Source organism: Paralichthys olivaceus, chromosome 3 (assembly GCF_024713975.1).
Source record: "Paralichthys olivaceus isolate ysfri-2021 chromosome 3, ASM2471397v2, whole genome shotgun sequence".
In the NCBI taxonomy this organism is placed as follows: domain Eukaryota; kingdom Metazoa; phylum Chordata; class Actinopteri; order Pleuronectiformes; family Paralichthyidae; genus Paralichthys; species Paralichthys olivaceus.
The window spans coordinates 6,469,135-6,492,465 of record NC_091095.1 but is presented as its reverse complement, the minus strand read 5'-3'; the positions used below and the strand labels follow the sequence as shown (position 1 = coordinate 6,492,465).

Below are 23,331 nucleotides of genomic sequence, written 5' to 3'. Positions count from 1 at the left end.
CCAGGAGGAACTGTGTGTTGATGAGTTGTGCATTAGTGTGTGTGTTTGCGTGTGATTGTCTGTGTCAGCCCGCGAGAGGAAAAATAGGATATAGGGAGACAAAGGCCTATTGTCTGCACGAACATGCACATGCCGACCCAATAAACATGCAAATACCTACTTTACTAAATAATCTGCATCACACACAGGTGAACATCTTCCTCTTCTGTCAGGGCACAAATAAATCTTTACTTTTTATACAGAGTGAAATGTAATATAAAGCCAAACCTCTGATCTTTGATGATGCATGTCAACAACTCAGATTGCACAAAATATTATGTGTCAGAACTCATTTTCCATATCATTTAATAATATGATATAGATACGACGTTTGATTTATAGATATATATCTATAACTATTTCAATAAGAGAATCAAAATGTCACTTTCCAAGCAAAAATACCCAAACTTCAGGTTTCAGCTCAAGAAAATTGGAAGTTAGTTATTCTTCGGGCTCGCTGATCGCAAAATTCAAAGTTGGTGAAAGTTTGGAGTAATTTAAAATGGGTGTGGTAAAATGGCTCCACAGCGCCCCCTAAAACCCAGCTGCTCGGTCTTATCGTTATTGGTGAATATTTTCTTTTTACACTTTTAGATTATATGATTACTCCAGACATTATTAGGGAAGTTAAGTTGTTTAAGCAGCCCTGCTCTCATTATATAGCCTAATGTAAATATAAAGTCAAGTAATAATTAGACCAAAGTATCTTTTTCAACTTTTTACTTCCACAGAACTTTTATCAATAGCTGAACTTCTTGGATTTTTTTCCAAACACAATGTTCGGAGTGATTTGAGCTTTACTGTCTTAACATTACAGTAAATAAATCTCACACGGGGGCTTCCAGTCAGAATTAAAAGAAGCAGCTGTTGGAAAGTCCCAAAACAAATGATTCATGACTTAATTTGAAGCAGATACTAGATGTCTGTGGTTTGTTCTACAATGTAGAGCCTTCACGCAAAAGTATTTGTCAGCGGCTTGAACACCAGAACACATGCACCACCCATGAACCCATTGGGTACCTTGGCAGAGGTGACACAAAGAACTACAGTGTCTGTCAGTGTTTGTCAGCGACATCCAATTTGAACCAGTACAATTGGAAAAGAATGTATCGCATGAGAACAGAAATCATAAACAGGCTTCTTGTAACATCGGGGGTTTAGCAACACCAGATTCCCGCAAATAAGTGGAACTCATAAAGACTCGGAGAGGAATTCGTAATGACAAACGTCTGGGAGACGTGTGTTAAGTTTGAGTTTAAGAACGTAGGCACAGTGAATAATGAGTGCTGCACAAACCTGTGTGTGTGTGTGTGTGTGTGTGTAAGGTGTGTTATGCAACCTGTAGCAAATCTTTCAGTGCATCAGTTACCACCCTTACCCTTAGTTGTATGTGCTCTTAATTGTGTTTGCCAGTGTACACACAGCAGTGTTGTCTCGACAATATGTCCAAACTTATTCTCTGGAGTTAGCATCATGCACCAGTTGTGTTCAGGGCCTTTCCTACTTCATGGTAACAAACATGTGTAGAAAAACTACTGTGCAACACTTTTTTTTCTCTTGGGAACGATGTGCAGATCCTCTAGATAAGATGAGGATATAGATAATTAAAACTTGACCCACAGCCTGTAAATCAGACACACTACGTTGCATCACTCTCTGCATGTTTTACACTTTATTGTTCCCAGATATGTCTTTCAACACTGCAGATAAAGAGCGAAACAATGACTATAAAGGAGGCTGATTGTTTTCACAGCGCCGTTGTCGCGTCACGGCCACAAACAGGTTAGTAAGGTCTGCTCGCACATGTCCTGGGAGTTTCCACATGATGGAGAGCTGACGGCCTAAAGCAGCTGTTTTGCGTTTTAGTGTCAGAACAGAGCCAGGAAATATTCTGTCTCATTTCTGCAGCATTTAGCTGTGAGAACCTCGGAAAAGGTACGACCTGACTTCCTGGTGGAGTCGACCTCGGTGATGAAATGCTGTCATACAGGATATATGTGAGGCAAAGGGCTCTTGAACTCTGGCGACCTTCTCACACTCACTGTGTGTGTGGCAGATTGTGGTTGGGTCAAAGGGACAATCTGACCATAGCTGTGAACGTGAGCATGAATGGGTCTTTACTGCAATTATCGCTTGAATATGCCACAAACATAACTGTTGGCAACACTTCCTGTATCTCAATCAGCAAAGGGTTCATTCTAATTCAATTCTTTCTGTTCAGATTATGCATCTTTTATCCATCTAATAAAGATCCAGAAATTCCAACCCAGTAGAGTGTGTTTATAAGTACATCTATCCAATGTTCACCTCAATGTTTTAGGTTGAAGAATGTCCCGTTTACCTCTGCCCACTTTTCTGTTGCATAACATCAATGAAAAATAATCCCCCATTTCAGTTTGTTGTTCTGGGCTGAAGTTAAGAGCAAGAAAAATAATCTTTTCTGCATGATCATGAAAACATGTATATGATTTGTTTCATCTCAGCTCCTCTCTCTGCCAGCACGTCTTGGAAGAGCTCAGCAAAGGGCAAGGGATGAAGAGTACCCCATCAATCTTTATGTGAACTTTATTTTGAAAAAAACCCTGCACTCCCTGCACCAAGCGGTGGTCCAGTTCGTGCAGGAATGCGCTGCGGAGGTCACAGTGAGGAGGACAAGAGAGACGGAGCAGGAGGAGGGATGAAAGGAGGAGATGGGGAGTGATGAGGTGAGAGGGCAGCAGAGATAAGGGTCGTCTTCAGAGGGGAGGAAGAATAAGCAAGAAGATGCCAGAGAAGATACGATGCACGCATAACAGGGAAGATGAGGGAGAAACAAAATGAGTTCTCTATTAGGGTTTAGTGTATCAGTTTATTTTTACAGCGATTCCTGAGAATACCAAGCTGACTTTCAGGATGTCAATAGGTAGAGCTGGTTTACTTACAGTAAGAGCAACCCATGTCTGCTGTCTGTTACAACTCCGCTGCATACAGACACATCATCAAACCAACACAAATCCTCACACGCAAACATAAGGTACACACACACATATATACCTTTTCTTTTTTTCTTTTTTAAACAAGATCTCATAATAGGTCGTCATGTGACACCTCCGACTAAGCCAGAGGCCTTGGGTGGCAATAACTGCCCCACAGCGGTGCACCTGTCTGGGGCTTCTCACTGACGCAGCACCCCTCTCTCCAAATAGAGATGAATATCTGCCAGGGTGACCAGTGTTTCCATCAGACTGCATGTGTGCATGCACGCTGTGTTTTACAGTTTGAGACACTGAGATGGAAAACCCCTTGTGTCTGTCAAGATTTGATTGGTATTGATATTATGTCGTATCAGGGCGTAGTTTGTCATATAAATGAACACGTAGACACTTTCTGACATTAAATTTGTATTTTTCTGTTGAATACTGAAAATATATCAGCCTGAATAATATGAATTCCAAAATATCAACCAATGCATAGATTAAAAAAAAATTGGCAATGATATAGATGTCATTATCTAAACTTGATAAACTTGAAATTTAATTGAGGGTTGGTTCTTTACATTTTAACCATAAACTTTATAATACTCAACTATAAATACAATTAAAACACACATTTTATTCTGAAAAACAAGTTTCATATCAACATTGACATAAACACTGATTTCTGGGAAAGGCTCATATCGGTCGATTTTTATCGGACAAACAATAAATTGGTCTGGTTCTATAAATTACATTGCATTCCTGGAATATGGCTGCATCATCAGTCAAAATTACCAACATGAGGAAAAGTGGTTGCGGTAGTAAAATATATACATTTGGTATTATTTTTAATTTAACATCAGAAACAGCGTCATCCACGCTCTCTGATTCTACCGGCTATCTTTGGTCGGTGAGGTCACACTAGCGCGGTGCCAGCCCCGTGCTCTCCATGTGGCATTACTTCAATAAGGGAGACTCTGGCAGGGCGAGCATGTCTAAATGTCACAGATATAGTATCTGCCAACATATCATTCTGTCTCTCACCTCACACGTCCCCAAAATGCCAACACAAGCAGTCGCCAAAGCAACGACTCCCTCCTCTTTTCCTGTAACCCTCCCTCTATTCTGGTCAACACTCACGCTACCTCCACACTCCCACACTCTCTCTCTTTCTCTCTCTCTTTTTTCTCTTCTCTTTCTCCAGGTGTCCATGTTTTGAGAGACACATATTCTCGGCAGTCTTTCTCTGTATGTCAGTAGCTAATAGGTTTTGGTATTTCTGTCCCTGGGTGTCTTGTGTTACCTGCCCCCTTTACTACTTCCCGCTCCCGGCCACTTTAATGGCCTCACTGGGACTTCCAGTAGACGGGCAAGGCAGACTGGCTACTGTTCAGGACCCAAAATATGACGCTATTCACCAATAATACAGACACATCCTGCATAACGGTCTGAGGACTTTAGGATACAATTTATTAAGTAAACACAAAATGACTGGAAGTTTTAAATATTCAGGTTTCCAGGCAGAGTTGTGCAGTCACCAGACACAGTAAGGACATAAAGCAATATGTCAAGATAATATGACAGTATGGACTGAGTAGAAGTTGTTTCAAGATTAAACGGGGTCTTCCTTGGATCATGTCCCACCCCTCCACAAAGAGTAATGGAAATTGGTTCAGTAGTTATAACTTAATCCTGCAGATTAAGAAAACAAAGAGACAGTCAAATGAAAAAATGACCGCCTTGGCAGAGGTAATTAGAAGGTTATTGACTTTTAATACCTGAGCACACAAGCTGTACTAGAGGACAGATTTATGTCCAGGCGTGTCAAAGTTTGCAGGTGGATGCAGACAGATGTGCACCCATCACATAACAGATCTTATGAATGCTTGGGTGTGAGTAAAATCGGAATGTGCGTGGGTCAAGTGTTTGTCACACAGACACCTTTCTGTCCATGGAAGGAAGTACATGCTGGCAAGGATTGTGACACTAATGAGGAAACAGGCCAGTGGGACAACAGTGACTTCCTCACGCAGAAAAACCCCCCTCTGCCCCAGGTGTTGAGACCCCCACCCGCCCCCCGCAGGTTTTTTTTTTTGCGGCAGTTCATCCATCTTTCTGCGGGGACAAATGAGTTCCTCTGGCGTGACAGGGAGACAAAGAGCAGACGGGCCCGACCTGCGTCACAAACCTCAGCATGAAAACACTGTCGCTAAACTCTGTTCTCAACTCATCCGTGGCTTCACTGGCTGGGTTCACAGATTGGTTGTGTGTGTGTGTCACTTTAAGGCTTTTCTAGATTGAGATCTGCTTTTCTGTTACATAAACTTGAACTGTTTTTATTTGCATTTGATTTAACATTTATGGGATCAAACTGGAGAAAATTAAGACATTTTACAGTTTTTGCATATAATGTCCAGCTCCCACTAAATTAAATTTCAAATACACAGTTTTACTGAACGCTGAACATACTCATACTCTCTTTTTGCATTACATTAACACAGGTTGATTTACCAGCTCTGCTGATTGTCCTAGTTGTGCTGTCATCATGACTAAATGAAAAAGAGGAAGGATGAGGGGTTGTCGTGGAAACAACTTGACTGGAGGGCACAAGACCTGAGAGGACGGAGGGTGTCCATGGACGGCCCGGGTTCCTCAATGAATACTAAGGCCTATGAAGAAGAACATATTGACATCCTGCCGCAGTAGGCCAAAGAATTGCTCCAATATTTGGAAAGCAATTTAGCCTACGTGACAAATATAAACCTTAAGATGAGACATAGCAGTTTACTCAGCCATTAGTCTTCTCTCCTGTGACTCATCGTCAGTCGGTTATATATTATAAATCGGAACATAGCGTTCAGTACAAAATGTGCATGATATCCTACCACGAGCTAACAGCGACTTCTTCATATCTGTTTAAACAGCTGAAGCTCTGTGTCTTGGGTTGGGTTGTCGAAGGTGTTAGCTGGTCACATGCTTTTGTCGAGTGTGTCCACAGAGAAATCAGTGTAGGGAGAAGACTGTTTACCTGCAGACTGTCTGCCTCTCTGAGAAAAACACAGTGTGTTCAGTGTTTGCTCTGCTGGAATGTGAACATTGTGCCCAGAAGCCATTTCTTTGTGTGCGGCCGTGTGTTCACTACAGGTATAGACGCCCTTATGTTCTTCTAAGCAGACGTAGAACCACAAAGCTGCTTGCTTTTGTCTGTCTCTCTTCTGTGTTGTGTTAGTGTGTATCGCATGTCGGTGTGAGTTTGTAAGCTGATCAAATATTGTTTTGTGCTTCTTTGTTGTTTGGATTATGAAAGAACTAAACAGGTTTCCCTGACAATTTGTGGTAAGGTGGGCGTGACCCAAGAATAACACCATTCAATTTTAGTGCATATTCAGATCCAATCATTTTTCTTTCCCTTTGCTGAACATTGCAAGAAAGTGAGTTGTTTCTGTTCATTTCTCAGAGAATCTATATGTGGTTTCATAAAGGGGCCGTTGAGCCTTGGCTGAGTTTTGCTCTCTACTGAATGCAATTCTACTTTTTATTATATTTTTTTTCTAGTAACCCAGGTTTAATAACCAGGTTTAATAAGTCAGATGTTCATTCATAGATTAGATATACAATGGAGATTAGATATACAATGGAGAAATACGTCCTCCGTTTCCCAAATTAGGGATGAATCTCTTCTCCAAACAGTCACATTTGCGGCGTACGTCTTCATCACTTCATTAAATAGTAGGTGTCAGCTCTCGCCTGTTTCTGCATGGTGAACACTGTACCTCATTTAGGAAGGGCACGGTGTCAAGCTCATTATGAGGGCCGCACTTGTTTCCGAGGTGCTTTATACCCGGGGTCCTGTATTATCCTCTTCAGCCCTCCATTGAGTGCTCTCTCATCCTCACACCCTTGCTATAATGTGTGGCTGTATTCAGATGGACACTTTGTGTTTAATGTTTCTCACTCATAGATTAGAGTTTTGTTTCAGGACAATGATCCACTCATAGCCGTGTCCTCGGATAACTCATCTACGCACTTTAGCACGGTGCGGCGGACTGCAGGACTAATTGGACTTCAGCAGGCATGGCTGTGTGTGAACAGTGAAAAGCATTATTTTGAGCCAAAGCAACTTATAGAAAGAATAATTGATCGTTTTTGGCTTAAAAACAATCTGGTGCAGGTTAAATGGCTTTTCTGCACATTAGTCCCACTGTTGACAAACTCAGGACATCCAGACAATTTATATAATCCCTGTTTATCATCCACATTTAAACTGAGCTAAGACACTGCAGTTTGTTTAGTTTCTGAATTAATCATAAAATCTTATTTTAAATACATACTAAATAATATATTTAAAAGAGGCCAAAACAAATAAACGAAGGTTTTAATAAAGCCTGGTTAAACAAGGTTGTTGTGGTTTACACTAAACTGTATAAACTGTATATATCTGTCAACGGGACATTTTATCTCAAGTTCCCACCACTGACCTTGAGATAGATGCTGGGAGCTGTTGTGCCAAACTGGAATGTGGTTCATTCATACATGATTTATTTTCTAACAAGTCAGGATTTCCAGCCACACTAAATGGAAATTTCATTTTATTCATGTTGTGGCATCCACTATAAATTGTCTTTAATACGAGTGAGCAAGAGCAAGAGAATTGTGAGAATGGTTGGACTTGTTTTTCCGACGTCAAACCACGTTCATTTATTGCTAAATCCTCATTTTTGTTCAGATACTCATTTTGGTCAGAGCTGCAGTATATGGTGGAATAAGTCCCATCATTGTTCACATGTGAAAAACAATTACTGGCTGAAGCCTGTGTATCACAGTTACCACAAGTCATACATTTATTTTCTTTTGGTAAAACCGACTTGTACTGAGGAAAACAAGTCACGTGCTGTTTGTTGAAATGCCTGAAGAAGCCGAAATGCTTTTGTTTTTCTGCTCTGGGTCTTTATGGCCATGTTACCTGGGTCAACTAAGTTTGGGACTTGCTGTGACTGTTTCCTGCCAGCAGTCAACGTTGGGTTCTTTAAGCCCAATTGCCAGTAAGTCAGTTGACAGTAAACGACATAAGTTTCAGAATGAAGGATCAGTTGTAGTTTAAACAAGTTTCGTTATAATATAAATAATAAGTGTTGATGCAACAGGATTCTTTTTATCTGTATTTCTATCACCCATAGACGTTATATCAAGATGGACAACATGATGCGATGTGATGCTATAATAACGGGTTGGCTCGTGATCGGTCGAGCGCACGTGTCGACCACCCCTCAATTACTACTTCACAGATTCCGGCAACAAATAACGTCTTAGGTGCAAGTGCTTTGTGTTCAGGGTATTTTGGTTTCAGATAGCGGGAGGAAGTGGAGATGCATTGTTTATCTTTATACAAAGTCTATGGTACACGACCATTTAACAGAAGGAGAAATTGTATTTGACTCCAAACTTTATTCAAAGATACAAAATAATCAAAAAGAAACACAATACAAACATTACCACGATTATTTTTTAACCTTAACAAAATGGGTATTTTAACTCAAAACAGGGGCCAGATGGTTCTGGTTCTGGTTTCTCTCCACTGTCACCAAGTACTTCCTCATGGTGGGACATGCTGAGTTTCTCTTTATTATGCTGTGAGGTCTTGACCGTATTACGTTAAGTGCCTTAAGATGTTGTGATTCGGCTTTATATAAATAAAACTGTTCAGTTAGAAGGACTTGTTTTTGCTTGATGAGTAGACCAGTAATATGTATCTGCAGTAGACTGTGAGAGAAAAATAAACTATGATGAGAGAGTTGGCTGCTTTTCCTCCCCTCTCCCATTCATTGTGAACCTTCCGGGCCCGCACACTGCCTATCCAAACATTATTATCATCATCATCATCTCCACTGTGTGTCACACAAAGAGAGAAATACCCTGGAAACAAGACCGCAGTTCAGAAGAAGAGCAGGAACCTGGGCCCAGCATGAAACCGCAGCCATCATCACACTGTCCTGACTCGTTGTCTCTCAGCGTTCACTCTGCCAATGACACTGGTCCGTAAAGTGTTTACAAGCCTGGTCACTTTGACAAATGCACATCTCACTGTGTGTTCATGTCACCTTGCATCATCAGGTTAAGTCTACCTGTGACCTGTCATCAGTGTGTGTGTGTGTGTGAGAGAGACAGATAGCTGTTTGCTCTCGGAGAGCAGATGAGGAATATCGCAGCCCTCCTCCAAACCGCCTGCCATCCCCTCAGCTCAGATCCATCCGTTGTTTATATGACCTGACTCTTGGAGACAAGGTGACGTCATCAATAATATTTTCTACCTGAGGCTTCAGTATCATACAGGCTACAGTAAGCGCTTGTCTGTGAACGCGTAACTGCGATATCAGCCCTGTTACTCACGACTCACCAGCGTGTCAGTGGCGATAAAGAGCCTTGTTTGTATTTGTTGTGGAGACCAGGTTGAGATGAAAATTCAGTGATTTTTGTTTTCCAGTAAAGATGAGCTGAGAGGATTGTGGTCACGGCTCTTTGGCACGCTCGGTTTGATTCGTTCCCATATGCTTTTAATTTTATTCCTCTGAAAACAGGGATTGATAGATTAACCAAAGATGAAGCTGTGGCTGAGATGAAACCCTGAGAAAGGTCTGTAAATTATTACAGCTGTCATTTTACTGTATAGGATTGCAATATGAAATGCAGCTGTAGCCGCCTCCAGGATAAAAATAGAACAAATATCAAACCATTTTTAAATTTGAAAAGAACAACACAATAGATACAGAGTAAATGTGCAATTTACAACAAAGCATGACATATATTAAAGATAGAAGAACCATATTATTAACAACATATTTTGGAATATATATATACATATTCTTGTGTCTTACCATTCTTGTTGTTTGTGTCATCTCACCTCTTTAAAATATGAAGCAGTTGCTCTGGATCACATTTTAAAAGCGATTCGACTAATTTATACAAATTGTTGAGTAATTCAACAACTAATAATCACGACATCTGTAATAAAAGAATGTCCCCTCACATTTAACTTGTAAGAGTCATCAAATGTCCAACCAGCAATCCAAAATTCAATGTCAGTCAGTTTACAGTCATATGAGAAAACCAGCAAATACTCGCATCACAGAAGCTCCAAGCTTTTATACTGTTGCTTGAAAATCAACTCATGATCAACGTTGATGCTGATCATGTGTTATTCATCAATAAAATGTCATTAGTGGAGACGGGGGGGGGACACAGAGGGAAACCCATTCAAAAATGATTGTGCCCAGCTGCATCTCAACAGAGCTTCATCTGTTTGTTGGAAGAAGTGGCACCCATCCAAAACACACAGATTACAACAGTATAGATTATTATTTTCTGCATTTATGCACTGCTCGTTAATTAACTCCAGACAGTCATTCATCAGTTTCCCTTATTCTGACAACCGAGCCACGTGTGTGTTCAAAATTACGCTCTGCTCTGTCCTTTGCCCCTTTCCAGAAATGTGGCTCTTTGTCTTTTCTGTGCAGTTGTTGATTGATGAGTTGGCTGCGGCCCAGACTCTCAGAGAGACAGAGCGAGGGAGGGAAAGGTAGGGAGGGATGTGTAAGCCTATGTGTTCACTGGAAATTTGTTGCATAAGAGCTCGGCCCATTAGCACATTGCGATGGAAAGACACGCTTACATGTCAGTGCTGCGCTCTCGTTGTCCTCTGAACCCCTCTGTTGCCCTTATTGGTGGTTTTCAGCCTTGCTAGAATTATTCATGTGCCGATGGGATTAAATGTGCGACACAAGTTTTGAGCGTGGAAAACGTCTCGTGTTGACTTGAGCAGTTTGCTGTGGTACATCTACTGTATTTACAATTGTTATGTCACAGAGGAGCAAGAAAATGAAGCCACCTCTTGTGTTTGACTGCCGCAAATTTACACAATGCAAATATGTACTTTTCTCTGCTCATAGATTAACGATGTTTTGACATTCCACTGATGTTAGACAACTCTTAACATCCGTAGCAGGTTTTATCAGCGAATTCAAATGTATTTTTTGTAGTCCTACTTTACAATCGTTTCACTGAAGCCATTTCTTAAGATGAGAATTTTCTTCAGTCGAATTAGTTTTGTTGCTTGGTAACATCAATAGTGGGATCATGAAGTTACTGCAGCAACACAACATAAACAAAAGAAAGTTAAGGTGCCAATTGATATATTAACCTTAACAGGGAGTCCTTTGTAAATGTTTACAAATGTAGATCGTGTTAGGTTCAACCTTGAATACACATGGAAATCCTTTATCAGAGTTAGTGATATTCACTAAGTTTAGAATGAAAGGGGGAACCATTACATTAATTACCTTTAACATTTGCAGTTTTTATTATTAAACCCCTTTTTTGATCAAGTATCATATATGCTGACCATATAATGTTTTTTCCTTATAAATAGCCTATTATGTTGGCAAACTAACATTAGCTCTTTCAGTGTACTAACCCTGACCCAGTTTACTAAATGGAATTGGCATGAATCTTTATCAACATATAAATTGTACAGAACACCCAAGATGTGGTGCTATCCATTTTTATTGACGTTTGAACGTAGACAAACGTAGACAATATTTTTTTTTTTTTTTTTAAAGAACAGGCATATTAATGGGACGGATATGAAGTTGAGCAATTTGGTGCAGCTTGATTGAATTTAAAGGGAATAATGGTCATTGGCAGAGGTATGTGCTGGACTGAAAAAGATGTAAAGCAATTCAAAGATCTATCAGATTATCGTACAGGTTTCTGTGATTTGGAAGAGAAAACAAAAGTAAGTGACAGTTGTAAATGTTCACATACAAATGCAGTTCTCAATGATCTGGCTAAGCTGCTGCGTTTTTTTATAACCACCCTGATATTTACTGTCCTCTTACCTTTAATGATGTTGCTACGTTTGCAGATACAACCAAAAAAACAAAACTGCCTCTAAAACACACAGTATCTCTATGTCTGCCCACATTATATTGCATGTTGCTACTGGGCAGGTCGTATTTGTGTGTCAACAGTTGTGCTGTCTCAGATATAGAAAGGTGCCAGCTGATTGCCGTGTCTCCTCCAGCACTAGGTCACATTTCTCCGTCCCTGCCCTCTTGACCTCTCCAGTGTCAGTCAGGTGTTCTACGACGGGTGAGGAGGGTTTGAGGTTTCCATTCAAAGAGTCACTGACATTTTAGAATAACTGGCACAGCCACCGGTATGGAATCAGCGAGAAAGAATGAATTTTCCAAACAGTGACCTCCGGTAATCTCTCTTTTATTAATTCTTTGAAAGTCTGACATAAGCTTCTATTGTGGTTGTGGTGAGTTCATGGTTTAATTGAAACTGATCCCAGTGTTGAAATGGGGCAAGAAAAGTGTCCTGTGTCATAAACAAGCGTCAGTGCCAAGTATTTACCCTACTGAAACCTCTCTATACCCGGTGGCACAGGCACCCGCAGCCCCCGGCCAAGGGATATCCAAAGCTGAGTTTCGGGAAAAGACCCACTTGCTTGTGGAAGTGTTTGTGTGTGTTTGTATATATGTTTCTAAAGGCCAGGAGCAAGGGTTGAGTCAGTGTGGAGTCGTCTGATATGTCACTTTTAATCAGTTTCTTATTCAGATGCTTAAACAGACAGAAGCTCAAGACAGTGAGTTTAACATAAATCCTCATGTGGAAAATAGAATAATGTCGTTTTTGATTTTAATACATCTCGTGTGAAATGAGCAAACATGTTTTCATTCCTTTTTCCAAAATTGTCTTGGCCCTGAAACCGTCCGCTGTGTTTTTCCAGTTTGCAAACAAACCGTCCAACAGTATTTCTGTGTCCTCTCAGTGAGATGGGCTGGACGCAGCTCAAGGCCGACAAAAGACGTAAAGACCACGGACGTCAGCGCAGGTTGAGACTTTTATACAAACCAGATCTCAGAACAGTTTTTGATTAAATCCAACTTCCTGATTTGGTTTATACCTGTACCGTAATCCCATGAAATACGCTAAAGGTCAGAAGGAAAGTTTCCCTATAAACTTGTGTTTGAGCAAACTCACTGTGAGGTTGCTGCTTTTGCTCAATTAGCTGCCAGGCAATATATTTTTCAGTAGACTTCCATTTCTCTTAGCCCCATGCAGGCAAACCAAAATCTGGACCGTTTATCACTGGGTTTGTGGTCAATAATGTCATCCTCACTTATACCACAATGTAAGTCATGAGGTCATCAAAACGCTGGAAAAGGATCCATCCACATCTGGTGTCTGAGCGTATCTGCTGTGCAGACGTGTAGAACAAGTTTGAGTTTGGGACCTGACTTTAACAAACAGGTTTGAAATGATTATATTATTATTGTAGTTTTTATCTTGCTGTCCAGCATTAAGGTTGTTTTTCTAAGAAAATCTTAAATCTCTACTAAATATACAGAAGCCTCTTTTCATCATCAATTAATCACTTCTTTTTAAAACATATTCTTACAACAATTTTCCTAATTCTTACAACAATTTTCACACTCCGTGTGTGCAATCTTCCTTTAATTGCACACACGCAAGCTCACAGACAAGCACACCACTGCACACAAAAACAGTGTCACTTCCCTCTTTCAGTAAAACAGAATGACTCTTCATAGAATGAGGTTTAACTGATGTCACTTTGGATTTCTTCTTCCTTTTTTTCACATATACAGTCCAACATATAAAAATCTGAGCACTTATTTCCCCTTGAATCAGTTTTAGTTTCACAGGTCTGCACCAAAGTAATAATTCACCCTCTGCGAGTAAATGTAAAACGATTTTCCAGAGATGTGTCAATCTGTCACTTGTGACGAGTGAAGGCAGAGCAAATGAATACCATGTGGTTTTGTGCTATTTCGGCCTCCGCTCCAGTTGTTGTTTGGTTTAAATTGAGTCCAATTCCATGCCGGGTTTTAGCTCTGGCCTGCCACAGAGAGAGAGCAGGTTCAGAGAGCTGGAAGCATGCTTGCTGCAAGTATTTGAATTATGCCATTGACGTCAGCACAGTCATAAAGTAGACTGCTGCCCTTCCCCTGAAGTATTCCCTTGCCAGACGGCCTGTTCAGCTCAGCGCAGATGGATTCAAATGCTCTCTGCTTCACAGACAGGCGCTTTTGTTTGGGTATTTGGGAAGCACTCGGACTCCCCCCGCCAAAAAACACCACCACCACCACCATCACCACCACCACCACCACCACCACTGTGCCCTCTTTGTGGAACAGGACAGAGATTAGCTTTTGCATAATCACAGATATAATACCCTTCTTCAATAAGAATCCTCCTGATTATTATCAACCACGAAACAAAAGAGACAAATCAGGGTTTGGTAGTTATTACCCTGTGGTACCGTGGCTGATTTTCTGGCAGAGTTAGGATCCAGATAGCTTTGCATCTTCTGTCGGGCCATTAAAGTCAAATGTCTCTTTAGTCGAGGTGAACTTTTGTTGGCTTTGATTGTTGAATGTGGTCTGGGATGCACACATTAACTACATCGACACACTCAACATGCTTACAGGAGATATGCCGTCTGAGGTCATGCAAGGATCGTCTCAGCTAGTCTTCATATGTTACTGGAGACATTGATCCTGCATTGCACGCAAACTTCTTCGTCATAGAACCCCTCTGGTGACTTCTTGCAGTCCAGCACATCAAGTCTGCTTCGTCCTGACCTGGACTCGTCTGGCCTGGCCCCACGTCGAGGCCGGCAAGCTAAATATGCTCAAGACAATGTTAATTAGACAAGTCGTGTTTTTCTTGACAACAGTTCAACAGCAGCTGGAAAAGTGTTGGGACCAAAGTGATATCTTGCTTGGCCTTGATGGAATATAATTCAGACATTGAGACTAGAATAACAGAAGAGGTACGACACATGAACCATGCCTGTCTAGTCACATATCAGCCCGCTGAGGTTGTTTACTTCCTCATTATTTGAAATTAGACCTGAGAAAACGATCTGAGCCCTGGTTTAGGAAGCTCAGGGGAGCTGCCACACCTTCCATATTTTGTGGGTGTAAAATAACTGAAGTGGAACAGCACTTAACAGCCTTAAAAGCTGATATGACTTATTGATAACAGCACTAACAGAAGATTTATCAGTATTACTACAGAGAAAGACAAATCCTGTATCCACAAGTGACCTGGTTTGAGTACAGAAAGTCCCTCCATGTAAACGTCTCCTTCTGCAAAACATTAAAACTGTTGTGTGTCTGAGGGGCCGCTCCTGCAACTGCCTGCTCTTTGACCTGTCTTGTGACAAGCGTGCATGAAACTAAATCTCTTGTTCCATCCAGAAAGCCAGTACTCAAACTTTCAAAATTATGTAACTCATACATTATGTAGTTAAACTGAGAACTCAAGTCTCATGAAGCATCAAAAGTCATCATGTTACTGCAGGACCTTTTTCCCTTTATTCTCCCTAAATATCCTTTACCTATGTCTCTTTATGATAGTGATATCATTGTTTGGCTTGTGATTTAAAGGAATCGTTCATATTGTGCATGGACATAATTTGTAGTTTGAAATGTTTCTCTCAGTTTGATGAGAAGATTGATACCTATTTTCCATTCTTTATGCTAAGCCAACTGACTGTTGGCTGTTGCCACAACTTTATCACAAGAGAGGCAATAAGAACTTTGTCGGGCTCAAAATATTAAAAACTTCAATTTAGATGAGTCAACAATAACATATCTTTACAGGAATAAAACATAAATAGAAATAAAATGACTGTTCCTTTGGTAAAGGGTACTTGGCAGTTCTAAATATGTCCAAAAATATATATATGATATGCAATATAAAACAATTTATAATGAAATGAATCCAGTGTTAAACAACCTACTATACAAAATAAATGGACATGGATAGAATAGTAAGTATAAACTACTAATTTAAAAAACCTTTTACAATCCTTATAGTTACAATTTCTATGCAGGAAAGTCAGAAGAGAAAATCGAAGTCAGACAAATCACTATGTTTTAAATTAGGTTTGATTCAGTCTGGGATCAAACGTTTTCCTCTGACTTCACAGACGCTGAGTTGGCTCCAGCACGAGCAGCTGCGTGCTGGCCTGTCCTCATTATGTAAAAGTTTTCCTGATGATCGTAGAAATCTCTCATCACCCCTGACATCAGATCTGCCCCCGCTCTGACAGAAAACATCTGTAGTTCTAACTCCAGACGCTGCTTTGGACCCTAAAAAAACAGCATCAACAAGGACAGAAGTTTGGCTTCCTGGAGTTCATGCTTCTCCGATCCATGCTAATCAACCCGAGGGGCAAATGCCAGTCAGCGTGACAATGGAGGCCATTCAGTCCAGTCAGTACTGTTGCTCCCAGTGTGGGAGTTCACCTCAGGTAACACAGACAAAGCCTGGTCTGTTGCTGCGTGTTTGTGTGTTTCGTGTTTGTGTGTGAACATGTGCGAGTGTAGAGAATCTGTAAGAGTCAAAGGGCGAGAAATGGAAGAAAAGAGAATGCACATTAATGAGCCAAGGAGCCAAAACAGATGGAGAGTGTGAGGGAGAGAGCAGCTCAAGGACGGGACTGTGTTATTCTCAGGTGCTTTAAACAGACTGGATCGCTGACACCCTCAGTGACGTCTGAACGTTTTTATCAGAGGGAACGAGGGAGATACAGAAACAAAACATTTAAGGTTTTTACACCAAAGCATGACGAGCAGCCAGATAGGAGCGAACGCTGTTGTTCCCAGACAGACGCCCGAGGCCTCTGTGACCTTTCAGACCCTGTGATGTCAGCTTGCTCCTCACATCCTCTGCACAGTCACCTCCCACATGTGTAAATCACTCTGTATCTCTGTGTGTGTGAATAACATGCACGTGTGTGCAGGGCCTGACTTTGTAGAATGGGAGGAGGATTTGTTTGTTATCTCCCCTCGTGCTCGTCTGTGACCAAAAGCATCATTACGGGTGAAGTTTTAGAGTTGTTTGTAAAAATTTCACATGGTCACGTGATTTATTATTTCAATTGCTGATTATCTCTGATTTATACCATTGTAAACTAAATACCTTTGAGTTCTGGACTGTTGGTCATGAGCTTCACGAAGGTGTGACATAATATTCTGATCAATATTGATAATCATTAGTTCCAGTCCCACGTTTTGTGCACAAACTACTCAGTACAAAAGATGAATAGACTGCAGTTGTATAGTGCTTTGTTGGTCTTAACAACCAGCATATTAGGCTTACACTATATAGAGAATGCAGCCAATTTAGGGCTCTGTCATGCCCAAGGAAACTTTAGCATACAGACTGAGGAGCAGGGGATCGAACCACCAACCTTCTCTAACGGCCTTAGCCTCTGACTCCGGTCTTGGCTAAGGAAGGACCAACATACAGTAGATATTTGGGGGGAAATTACACATCTATACTTTCCAAGCAGGATTAAAATCATGGACGATCACACAGAGCGTTTCTATTAAAACATCTCCCAGTGTTGATACAACATCTAAAATACAATTATCACAGCCTCAAGACCTCCACTTTACTCTTTCCGCCTGGATTCAGTTAGTTTGATCAACACAGAAAGGTTTTTTATGTGCCGTTACACCAATGGTTCTTCGAGGGATCAGGTATCAGCTGTCCGACCTTTGGGAATCTTTACGTGTAGCTTGGATTTGTTGCTCTTCGTGTTTCCTTCTCACTGAGTTATATAGTAAATCAGACAGGAATGTGTTCTTGTATATGTTATGGGGAGGACAGGGAACACAGTGTCCAAGGAGGGGGGGGGGGGGCGGCGAGCATGCGAGAACCGTAAGGAAGTCTGGCACACACACACACACACACACAGAAACAGACACACTCATGGTTACATGTGACCCAGTCAAAGCATTTTGTGTGAGATGTTTTGTGGTATGAACTGACTTTAAATTCAGTTTGAATGCAGTACAGCCACAAGTCAGACCAGCAGTCATGAATGTGTTATTCCAGCAAGTTAAAATGCAATGTACATTTGTCTAAGTCACCCTGTTCCTACACAACCACTTTAAAAGAAACACCAGGACCACATGCTCACGTGCAAAGAACCTGTGTCCCTACAGGTCAACCAGTCACAACATTGAAAGTATGTCATAGTCAGATCAACCATCACCACCACCACCGGGAGAAATTCAATCCCGTGTGGATGGACTTTTAAAACATCCACAAAGTTTTAACCATCCTCCGCAGGCAGAATTCAGCATTCACTCCATAGACTCTGATTTCACTGAGCGCATTCATGTGTCCAGCATCCAGCACTTGGTTGAAAACTATACCCTGCTCCCGGCCTGCAGAGTCAACCAAATTCATTTTGAGTGGAATTTTTAAATTTATCTATCTATTCATATATTTGATTTTTATATTTTCTTTTTTTAAATATTATCTTTTATTATTATATGTTCATGCAAATCCTCTGTTATGCCATCCTGTGTTTCACTGCACATAGTATGAACGTGACAAAAAAATATTTTGTTTCATTGACTTAAATACCCTTTAACCAAATTTTACCATTACATCACAGCAGATTATTTTTTATCTGTGCATGAGTATCATAGTGTTGCATCCAGGCAGGTCACCACATTAAAATGTCCCCAGTGGGATTTCCCGACACTGCGACCCAGAATGATAAATTGATGCGTTTGTAGCTCAGCTGTGAATGTGTAGGTGGTGAAACCATATGTTAATCATCCATTGCAACAGAATGTCCACTCATTATTTCTTCCCTTTACCTTACAACTGCAGGCTCACAAAATACTGATACCATCTATTGAGACATCATTTCTTTATGCCGCCTCCACATAATTCTGATAAATAAACTCTTAATGAAAAACAGACCCATGATGTAACTTTGTCACTTCTCAGAGCCTGGCTCCCACAAACATTTCAATCAACCAAGGCTGCAGCGCCACATAACATGATCGCAAAACCACAAACTCCCCCACCACCTTTCTTCCCCTCTATTCGAAATACTCGTCAGTGATTGATTTTGCAATGTTGTGCATGTGAAGTCATAATTCAGCTCGTAAGAAGTGGACGAGCGGCGGCAGTAGAGCGGCCTCACCAGAGTCTCTGGTCCCTGTTAGGAAGTGTTGTGTAACCACACGGAGGGTTTCTGATCAACTCATCTCTGTTTCTTGTAAAGCAAGAGATGCCATTGAAAAATGCCCCCCCCCCCCCCCCCCCCCCCCCCCCCCCCCCCCTTCCTCTCTCACTCTCTGACCCACGTCAAAGTGTGGTTTCACTTTATGTGTGTGTGGTCTGTTGGTGGTGGTTCACTGGAAATGCAGGACGTCACCCATCAAAAGCTGAATGTTTACATGATGAATACTTGGTCAATAAAGGGAGAGCAGAAACTAGCATGAGAGGAAAACTGGTTACTGTCCGCTGCCGACCTCGTGTCCTGCATGTTTATGACTGTGTGATTTTGTGCATGTGTCAGTGCCTGCAGTCGTCATCTACGCTGATGATTTCACTGTATAGATTTCTGCTGCTGCTGAAGCTCCCCTGGCAGGAAACTGACTCTATCCCCACGAGAGGATGCTGCTGTTCGACTCAGTCATGCACACACACACACGCATATTCAAATACACACAGGTTCAACTCCTCTGGTTCGATGGCCTACTGACTCATTTGTCCTTAAACAACCTGATGGCACCGTATGCCATGGTCTGTTTAGGTATAAGCCTTTGGATGTGTAAGCAACAGCTGAAATGAAGAGAGTAGACTGTAATTAAGACCTGTGTCAATAATCTGACAGGTTTTTGAGACAAGAGGATGAATATACGGTTTCCTTCAGTTCAAAACAAACTCAAATACAAGATAACAGGAACCAAAAATACAAGACAGATGCCTCAAGCACATAAATATTTACAAATCTCCCCGAAATAAAACCGTCTGTTGTTATTGTTGTGAGTGAGAGTGGATGACTTTAAATATTGTACATTTAAAAAAAGAAAAAGGGAAATTCATTGACATTATTGAAGGTTTTCAAGTAAGAAGTTTGCTCGAGTTAGTTCTGATAGATCCATGAGAAGTTTTGCTGTAAATAATGGTCGTGTTAACTTGGTCGGTGTAGGAAATATTATATTTCTCTATACCAGCGAAGCTACTGAACTGAACACTGCCTCTGCAGGGAGAGTGAGACTCCCTCGACCGGAGAGTACGTTTGTGTGTGAGTGTGTGTTTCAGTAATGACAAATTACAGTTGATGTACTGTATATGTACAATATATACGTGTGTGTATGCGTGTGTGTGAGTGCAAGCGAGTGTGTGCGAGCGAGTGTGTGTATTGAACATGTGAATCTAAGATTCCAGTTGGTCTGAGTGCTCTTCAGAAAGGCCAGGGTGGAGGTGGTGGAAATCCCCTCTTGTGGAATAGGGGTTTGTGTGTGTGTGTGTGTGTGTGTGTGTGTGTGTGTGTGTGTGTGTGTGTGTGTGTGTGTGTGTGTGTGTGTGTGTGTGTGTGTGTGTGTGTGTGTGTGTGTGTGTGTTTTAGATTTAAAAGACATTTGACTTATGAATGCTGCTTCTCTTCGTCAATTTGAAGCTATGACAATGCGCAGTGTAATCTGCTGTAGCTGAAGTAGCTGCTGGTATGCAGCACAACACGTCTTCTTTTAAAACAAGAGTAAAGCATGCATCTGTCATTACAGTTTCTAAATACTCGTCTGTTTTATATAAGCTGGAAACTGATGAGCGTGATTGTATACGCAGCAAAGTATAAAAGCCATTCTCCCCTGGAATATCAAGCTGAAAGTAAAAATAATAAATAATCTTATATTCTGGCTTTTTTGGAAAAAACATCAAACCCAAAAAGCTGCCGAAGAATCCTGGCATTTACTTTTTCCTCATTTGAATCCCCTGTTTCCTCTCAAGTATTTAGAATTAAGTTTAATGGTTTCTGAAAATATAATAATAGAAATTGAGAAATAACTGAGTTGATGTCCAATGTTTCAATGGTAATCGCATAAATCTTTGTCTTTTATTAGTCTGGTGGTAAACTGGGTCCAGCACTGGAGTAAACACTGGTGGTATTGGCTCTGCCTCCCATCAGGGCAGGGATCAGAGTAAAACTCTTATACAAGCGTTATAGTTAAGTGCCTCTGGCACCTACCTAGAGCTCAGATTTAGTATGTGGGGACCCACAAGGAGTTGGCCCTGTGACCAGTTTTAGGGCCAGAGTCACTAAACCAGATTTTAAAGCTCTGTACCCATTTCTGTGTGTTTTCAAAAATCAAAGTCATGAAAGCGGTTACGGGCTCAAACCATCAATCTGGCAATTCACTTCTCCCCCGATGCAGCTTCTCTGCCACACACATGCACAAATAAATACATGCATGTGTGGATCACATCTGCGCCCCACTATCCTCATCTGTAACCCACTTCATTTGTGTACAAATTTCTGAGAAGTCGTCTTTTTCTGTCCATTTGGTCACATATGGTGAATAGTTCTAAATACATTACAGGCAGTTACTGTTGTTTTGGCAAAGATCCAGACAGATGTGCAAATCAGAGTCTTTTGAATCCTGCATGTTTACTGTCTTCTTCATGGCGCTTAACAAGGTCCCGCAGATCACTGGAATAATGTTTAACGATTGGCAGGAGTATGTCTCATACCCTGTGTGCATGTGGGCCCTGTGTGAGACTAACAGTGTTTTGATTCCCTTCAGTGAACTCAGAGCGATGAATCAGCATTTTTTAAACTAACAAAACGTGGGCCCACTCATCAAAAAAACTGCTAGAGGTCAAAAACTCTTCTACCTGTTGCAGCTGTAAACGGAAACACTGAGCTAATGTAGCTACAGTCATCGAACATTACCCAAAAGTCCAAATGTGAACTGATTTAAACTGCTCAGTGTATTATCCGGCTCTTCGAAGCTTAATCTTCAGCAGTGCAGAATCCTGACCTTAGGGATTGGATATTTCTCATTAAAAATACTCTCTCTCTTATTTTTTAGGACGTATGAAGTCCTGTATAACGTTGATCTTCATCCAAAATGTGATATTTTTTAACTCATGGAACCATGGACGCCCCCAAACATGATTCTAAGATAATACTTGGGCATTTGGTCGTTTCTTACATCGACATAATATTACTAAAACAACACTAGCCACAAAACGACAATTTACAGACAATTAGTGTTGTTATAATCCCTGTTATAATCGTATAGTGTATAAGCTACACAGACACCAAAGAGCATTGCAATATAACGTATATCAACAGTTTGAAACTCAGAAGTCAGAAGAGTTTAAAAGTTCAAATGAGAGAACTGTTAAAGGGACAAGGGCTTTTCTGTGCTCCACTAAAAACACAAACCACCTCAAATGTGTTGGGAATACTGGAAAGAAAAATCTCAAACGAGTGCAAGCCGTTTCAACATCAGACACTGCTGGAGTTGAACTGAACACACACACACACACACACACTCTCTTTCTCTCACTGCCCTCATCAGAGCGATGGCCGGCCGTGGGCAGAGCGCCAGGTGCCTCTCATGTTTGAGAGAGCAAACAGGCCCGCGTCTTTGATGGCGTGGAGATCAGAGCGGGGGACACATTCTACGTGGCCACGCTAAGGTCGCCGCAGTGCACACCCTGCTGCCATGTTGTGCTCTGCAGCTAGGAGACCCGGAGTACACACGATACTAAGGGCAGCAGACGTTGTGTATGTATATATGCGTGTGTGTGTAAGTCCAACCTCACCAGCCACCTCATCACACACCCCCTCTGCTTTCCGACACGGAGTCACTCCAACCTTGACGCACAATTACAGTTGTTTGAAAAACACAGTTTAACCACAGGAGCAGGGTTGAAAACCGAGTTCTTGCAAGTAAAAGTTCAGTAGCGGTTTCACCACACTCCCCTCTCAGCTGTTTTTCTTTTTTTCATGGACAAAATTATTGTTCTCTGCAGTTTAAACAATTATTTTATTTTTAAGGTAAAAGTTCCTGACAAAATCAAAGACATGATTATTGAAGCACAAATGGCTTAGACTAAAACTATGAATCGCTTGCATGTTTTTAAATTTTTTTAAATCCATCTTAAATATGCTGCTTTATTAGCACAATGTCCCACACTCCCTTTATTTTATTCAATAATGTTTGGCCACATTTGTGTACAAGTGTAGGATTTAAGGGGATCTATATAATATATTTAAGAGGCTAAAAAGCTCAAACTTTTTGATTAATCTGTTAGAAAACTAATATTTTGACCTTTTTTGTTTTAAGGGACAAAGAATTGACATTAAATAAACCTGTGAAATCTTCCACACACTCTGGCTGTTGCTAAATGGTTAATATGGGAATATAATTCTGGTAAAGTAAACACATACATCAGCTCTTGTAAATCTGTGACTGTACTG

The 23,331-nt window shown here is 41.0% G+C and overlaps 1 protein-coding gene across 4 annotated transcripts in view; it reads left to right on the top strand.

Annotated features, from left to right (window-relative positions):
• Nucleotides 1–23,331, top strand: part of pde4ba (phosphodiesterase 4B, cAMP-specific a) — a 136,443-nt gene that overhangs the window by 93,422 nt on the left and 19,690 nt on the right. The window lies entirely within an intron of this gene.